The sequence below is a fragment of the Balaenoptera musculus genome, chromosome 14 (assembly GCF_009873245.2).
Source record: "Balaenoptera musculus isolate JJ_BM4_2016_0621 chromosome 14, mBalMus1.pri.v3, whole genome shotgun sequence".
NCBI lineage: Eukaryota > Metazoa > Chordata > Mammalia > Artiodactyla > Balaenopteridae > Balaenoptera > Balaenoptera musculus.
Genome location: NC_045798.1, coordinates 25,329,496 through 25,336,863, shown reverse-complemented (window position 1 = coordinate 25,336,863; position 7,368 = coordinate 25,329,496).

Below are 7,368 nucleotides of genomic sequence, written 5' to 3'. Positions count from 1 at the left end.
TCTTACCCTTAAGCTGGAATGGGGTTGTCCAAGAAAAGTAGAAATAGTGGATAAAAATAGTTTAGAGTGATTAAACCCATTATAGGACTTTTCCTAACACATTTCCAATTACATGTATCTTACCCTAATTGAACATGTGAAGTTTGCAATTTTGTATCTTGCCTTGGACATGAATGTATTACAGTTAACAGTTAATTCTTTGTGTGTATAATTTCCCATTTTATCAGACTAATACTGAGTTTGGGTCTTACTTGACACACTCCAATGTGCCAGAAATGTCTCATTTATTTCAGTAATTATCAGGTCATAGGGTTATTATCCTTTATTTGATCTATCAACTGTCTAATCTGTGATTATACTTGCCGGAACCTTTTTCCTTGCCATCTCCAAGGGCTCTTTCACAGAACTGGGGTACCCTCTAAGTATTGGTTCCTGAACATCAGCAGCCTTGGTTGCCTCTGTGGGTTCCTGGAGTTGAGTCTCCCTAGGCATGTTTTAGTGCCATCCCTTCTCACTCCACCTCCAGCCCAGGTACCTAGCAGCCTCTGTGCACCACTCAAGGAATCTGGGATCCTGGCTGTAGACCTGTGCCAGGAGAAATCTCTCCCTTTTGCTGTTGCTTTCTCCTCCTCTTTAAAGGTACTTTATCTCTCCCCACTCCTTTTTCCCCCTCCTCAATCTAGTTAAATTTTCTAAGCTTTCACAAAATGCTGGAAAGGTATAATCATCAAGGGGTTAGCATCCCTCATAGAATTGAGGAGGAAGGACTACAGATAACAAAGTTGTTGTGAGTATATCGTCCATATTTTAGATAATTCCCTGAGTGTAGATTCCATTATATTTATTTGCTCAATGCTTGATTGATTGATTTGCACTTTGAATATTTTACTAGGCCTTTCCAGTTAGTTTGCTTGGGCCAAAGCACTTTGGTAAAATTTCAGCTTGAACCCCTTTAGGTGTAGAAAGAGTGTGTGTGTGTGTGTGTGTGTGTGTGTGTGTGTGTGTTCTGGTCTCAGGTGGAAACTTCTGTATATAAATAGATGTGCAGACTTTTGCATACTTATCTCCCTTATTCTGTTTCTATGGTAAAAATATGAAATGTTTTAGTTCTTTGTGTTTGTGGTTGCTTAGTATTATCAACCCTGTTACTGTTGTTTGCTCTAAAGTATGCTCCTAAGGAGTACAAATTGTTATTTATTGCCAACTAAGGTTCCAGTGATATGGCCCCTGACTACCTCCTCTCTTCCATTCTCTGTCGTGCTACTTACTCTGCCATTTTCCCCACTGGTGCACTATTTTTGACACACTGGCCTTGCTTTTCCTCAAGCAAATTCCATTTCTTCCCAATCCAAAGACTTTGTAACTGCTGTTCTCCTTCTTGGAATGCTCTTCCCCTAGGCCTGCATGGCTTGCTACCTCGCTTAATTGTTTGACACTTCCTTTGGTATATTGAGCTTCACCAGTGTTGTTAAAATCACACAGTGAAATCTCCAACCCACCCCCCTTTTTTTCCTCCTCTTAAACGCACTTTAAGTCTCCACACTCTTCTTCCCTACCAGTCTAAATTTCCTAGGTTTTCACAAAAAGCTGGGAAGAGATAATTATCAAGGGCTTTGCTTCTCTCTTCGAATTGAGTTTGCTTGAGTCAGTTTCTGTGCCTGCAAATAGAAGACAATAGTGAGTTGAGTTCTTTCGAGAGCTTTCTCTGTTTTTCTATTGATACCTCTATATTTTTTTAAGGCAATGTCACTTTGTTTTGTTTACAAATATATTGAATATCTGTCAAGATTACTATTTTGTTATTGCCCTTTGTGAATTTCCTTGTCTATTTTGCTTGTTCTTTCAGATAAAATTTATTTTATTAATGTTGCCAAAAATTGCAAGTAAAATTAGCAATTATAGAAATAAAATGTTTTTTTTGAAAAAGTGTTTTCACTATGTTGTCTTTTCACCAATAACATGGCATATTTTTAGTTTTATTTGTAATCTTATTGCATTGGCCAGGACTTCTAAACAATGATGTGTAAATGGGCTTTCTTATTCTTGGTTTAATTAGAAATGCTTTACCATCAGAGGTAATGAGTATATGGCTTAATGAATTTCTATTTCTATCTTTAAAATTTAAAGAGAATTGTTTTATTGGATAGTTTACAACATCCGTTGAGACAGTCATTTTCCTTCCTTCCTTCCTTCCCTCCCCTCTCCTCCCCTTCCCTTCCCTTCCTTTCTTTCCTTTCTTTCACTAACCCAAGGTTTTGCTTGGCTGGATTCACAGCTTTTCTATTAGAAACCTTCCTTTCGTGAAACAAAAATAATTCCACTTGGGGTTGAATATTATCCTCTCAGAATCTCATTTCATTTCTCATTTCTAGTATTGGAATTAATTTCCTCTCCCCCTTACTAGATTTGCCACAGTTTTATCAATGTTTCTGATTTACTTTTTCCAAGAAGCAACCCTTGCTTTATTATCCGAACAAGTTTTATCTGTAATCTATTTTTGTCTCAATTCATTATATACCTTCTACTTTCTTTATGATTGTTCTTTTTTATAACCTTGTATTTTAAAAGCTTTCTTTTTTTCTTTTTAAAAATTTTTATGAAAATAGAGTTGATTTACAATGTTGCGTTAGTTTCAGGTGTGCATCAAAGTGATTCAGTTATGCATATATATCCTTTTTTAGTTTTTCATTATAGGTTATTACAAGATATTGAGTATTTTTTTATTTAATAAAGGATTAGGACTTTACCTACCTTTATTTAAATAACAGTTTTGTCTGAATCCCAAATATTTTGATGCATATATATATTTTTTTTTAATTAAAATTTTCATTCTCTGTACTTTTTTTGTAAGTTAATTCCAAAGATTTCAGAATTTGCAGGCTGAATGTTTTAGTCTTAATTTATAGTTTACTGAGAATTAAGTTTTCCTTGGAGCTCTGAGGGTATGTGTGTATGTACACTGACATGTCTATATACACATCCTTTTCAGATTACTACATGGGTTATTTTTTAAAAAGATATTTTCTGTTTGTATGGGAAAAACGTGAAATGTTTTAATTCTAGAAATCTATTCCCCCTAAATGAATATAGTATAAAAGGTAAAGGTATGAAAATATTCATTTGAGAGTAATTCCTAGTAACAAAACTTGGAAATGTTAAAAATTATTCATAACACCTATTAAAGGTGGTAAGAAAACCTTTATTCAAGGGAAGACTACTACAATGGGGTTTTGTAATAGGGGAGAGAGATTGAGCTTAACTCTGACTCCAGCAAGGACAAAGTTGGGATTTATAGCCAAGGATCAGGGTGGGTGTCAGTGCATGGAAACTTACTGAGAGGAAGCATCAGGGGTAAGGGTGGATTCTAGCTAAACCCACTGATGGGATCATTGCTGAGGCCAGGCCAGGGTGATGAGATATTGAGGTGAGGGGAGAGGAATTTGATCTGATATCAATGGTGGTCAGATCAAGGGTGGGGGATTTCTCCTGAACTAACTCAGCAGGATTCTTGCTAAAATTGGACTAAATGGGCAGAGCCCCTGGATGAAGACATAGCCCAAAGTTGGCAGTGTGTTAATTAACTATTGGTGCATAACAGATTACCACAGAACTAACAGCTTAAAAAATATTATCTCACACTGGTTCTGAGAGTTGGGAATCCAGGAGCAATTCAGCTGGGTGGTTCTGGCTCAGGGTTTCATGAGGTTGCAGTCATCTGAAGGCTTGACAGGGGCTGGTGGATTTCCCCCCAAGATGGCTTACTTACATAGCTGTTGAAACTCCAGTTTCCTTGCTGGCGGTTGGGAGAAAGCCCCCATAATTTCATGTGGGCCTCTCTACTGGGCTACCTGAGTGTTCTCAAGATATGAGTAAGCTGGCTTCTAGAGAGAGTGAGCAAGGAGGCTGCAATGCCTTTTATGACCTAGTCTCAGACATTTCACTGTCATTTCTACAATATTCTATTCATTAGAAGTGAGCCACTAAATCCAGCCCACCCTTGAAGGAAAGAATTTGTGGACATAATTTAAAACCACCAGGGTACACACTTGGCCACAAACTGTTTACATACCTCCTATGTGCAAAATGCATTTTCCCCCCAAAGCCTCTGAAAGTTTTATCCATTACAGCATTAACTTGAAGTCCAAAATCTTATCATCTAAATCAGGTCCAGATATGGATCAAGGTCCAGTTGTGCAGCATCTCAAGTATAGTTCCTCTAGATCTGAAGACCTGTGAACAAAAGAGATGAGTTAATCTGTCCACTTCCACAGCCAACATACAGTGGTGGGATGGCATAGATAACCTTCATAGACACACCTGTTCCAAAAGGGGAGGGGAGATGGGAGTCAATAGTCAGTAGCAATTCTGAAATCCCACCAGGTACATGTTGGCAGTTCATTGACTAGGATTCAAGACCTGGAAACTTTCTGGGCTTCAATCTCTGGATTCTTGATTCTGCCCTCTGACATACTTCCATTTTATGAAAGGTAGGTAGTACATGGTTACAGTGAAATAGTCTTTGCCTAGCCTGGTTCCTGCTTGTAGAAGGCAGAAGTCCAAAGCTCTCTATTTTGTACTATTTCTGGTCCTTTCAGTCCAAGCTAGAGGCATTTCTTAAATATATTCTCTTAAAAACTTGGTGTTTCTCCTGTTAATCTTATTGGTGTTCATGCCAAAGAACTCCACTCCAAAGCCACAACCACACATCTCTTCAAGATAAGGCCTACTCTATCTTAGTTTTCTGCTGAGATAGCTGAGGGATAACACCCTTAAGCTTTGTAGAAGTCCTATTGTGTGATTGAGATGACTGCTGAGTCACACCCCTAACTCTTTGGAGGGCCTTGGCCTGACTAAATGATGCTGTGAAACATCACCTTCAATCTTTCTGAGGCTTAACAAAGAATTTTAGAATCCACCTTCTCCCTTGAGCCTCTGTTCCAGCCATCTGCTTCTCTTTCCATTCCTCCAAGAAGGCCAGGCTCCCTTCCCTCTGGTTAAAAGCTATTTTCGGGCTTCCCTGGTGGCGCAGTGGTTAAGAAACCTCCTGCCAATGCAGGGGACATGGGTTCAATCCCTGGTCCTGGAAGATCCCACATGCTGCTGAGCAACTAAGCCCATGCGCCACAACTACTAAGCCCATGCGCCACAACTACTGAGCCTGCGCTCTAGAGCCCGTGCGCCGCAAATACTGAAGCCCACGTGCCGCAACTACTGAAGCCCACGCACCTAGAGCCCGTGCTCTGCAACAAGAGAAGCCACCGCAATGAGAAGCCCGCGCTCCGCAACGAAGAGTAGCCCCCGCTCACCACAACTAGAGAAAGCCCGCGTGCAGCAACGAAGACCTAAAACAACCCAAATGTGGGCAGTGGGAAGTGAAGCCAGTGGGAGCCTGGATACCCAGGTTCCAAGTCTGCCTCTAGATCAGGGCAGGTCAGTCCCTTCTCTGAGCATCCGTTTCTCCATCTGCCAAGTAGAAGCCAAATAAATAAAATAAATTTTAAAAAAAAAAGAAGAATTTTACAGTCACACTCATCTTTAGGCCACCTTTTTTAAAAAAAATTTTTTTTTTTAATGGAAGCATTAGTTGTTAAGGTGGTTCTTTTTTATTTTATTTAATTTATTTTATTTATTTATTTATTTTTGGCTGTGTTGGGTCTTTGTTTCTGTGCGAGGGCTTTCTCTTGTTGTGGCAAGCGGGGGCCACTCTTCATCGCGGTGCGCGGGCCTCTCACTATCGCGGCCTCTCTTGTTGCGGAGCACAGGCTCCAGACGCGCAGGCTCAGTAGTTGTGGCTCACGGACCTAGTTGCTCCGCGGCATGTGGGATCTTCCCAGACCAGGGCTCGAACCCGTGTCCCCTGCATTGGCAGGTAGATTCTCAACCACTGCACCACCAGGGAAGCCCTTAATTTTTAAATTTAAAAAATTTGAAGTACAGTTGATGTACAATATTATATTTAGACTACCTTTCTTCAGTGCCCTGGATATGATCTTTGCTTGGTAGCCATTAATTTTAGCATCTTTTACCATCTTAAAAGACTGGAACATTTCAAAATCAGCAAGTTCTGTCTCCTTTTTTGTTTAATAGTCTTTCCCTTAGCTTTTTTATTTCCCTTCATATTATACTATAGTCAGCAAGAAGAAACCAGGCAGCACTTTCAGCCGTTTGGCTGGAAATCTCCTTAGCTAGATGACTCAGTTAATTAGGTACAATTTCTCCTTTCAGCTCAGTAGGTACATTTTCTACTTGTCATAGAACTGCATGTGTAGTGTTACTAAACTTTCTGCTGCTACGTACCCCCTTTCTCAGTTTTCTAATAACATGTGCCTCACTTCCTTTTAACCCATGCCTTCTCAAAGTCCAGGGTTTTTTGTTTGGTTTTTGTTTTATTGTTTTGCTTTTTTACTAAGGCTTGCACTAACACTCTCCTCAAAGTCCTTCCAGCTTTTGTCCGCTGCCCAGTTTCAAAGCCACTCTCATACTTTAGGTATTTGTTACAGCAGTGCTCCCCTTCCAAGTGTAAGTAACCTATTGCTGTATAAAATTTTACCCCAAACTTATCAGTTTAAAACTACAAACATTTATTATCTTATGGTTTCCAAGAGTCAGGAATTTGGAATTAGCTTAGTTGAGTGGTTCTGGCTCAGCTTCTTTCATAAGGTCACAGTTAAGATGTTAAGATGGAGCTCCAGTCATCTGAAGGCTTGACTGGGGCTGAGGATCAGTGCTGTGGTCTGAGTGTTTTGTCCCCCCAGATTCATTTTGAAATCCTATCTCCCAGAAGTGATAGTATTGAGTAGGTGGGGGCTTTGAGAGGTGATTAGGTTGTGAGGGGGGAGCCCTCATGAGAGGGATTAATGCTCTTATAAAAGAGTTCCTACAGAGTTCCCTAGCTCCTTCCACCATGTAAGGATACAACAAGAAGTCTGTGACCTGGGAGAAGGCCCTCACCCGACCATGCTGGCACCCTGATCTTGGACTTCCAACCTCCAGAGCAATAAATTTCTGTTGTTTACAAGCTACCAAGTCTGTGGTGTTTTGTTATAATAGCTTGAACAGAATAGGACGATCAACTTCTAAATTTACATGGCTGTTGGCAGGAGGCCTCAGTTCCTTGTCACATGCTCCTCATGACATGTCAGCTGGCTGTGGCAGAGTGACTAATCCAAGAGAGAGCATGGGAGAAGCTGTAATCTCGCCTTAGAGGTGAAATACCACCACTTCTGTTGTTTACTGTCGGTGACACACACCAACCTTGATATAATATGGAAGTTGACCATATATGGGCAGGAATGCCAGAGGGTGGGGAATCCTTGCAGGCCATCTTGAGGCTACTACAGGGAGAATGGAACAGAGAAATATATATGA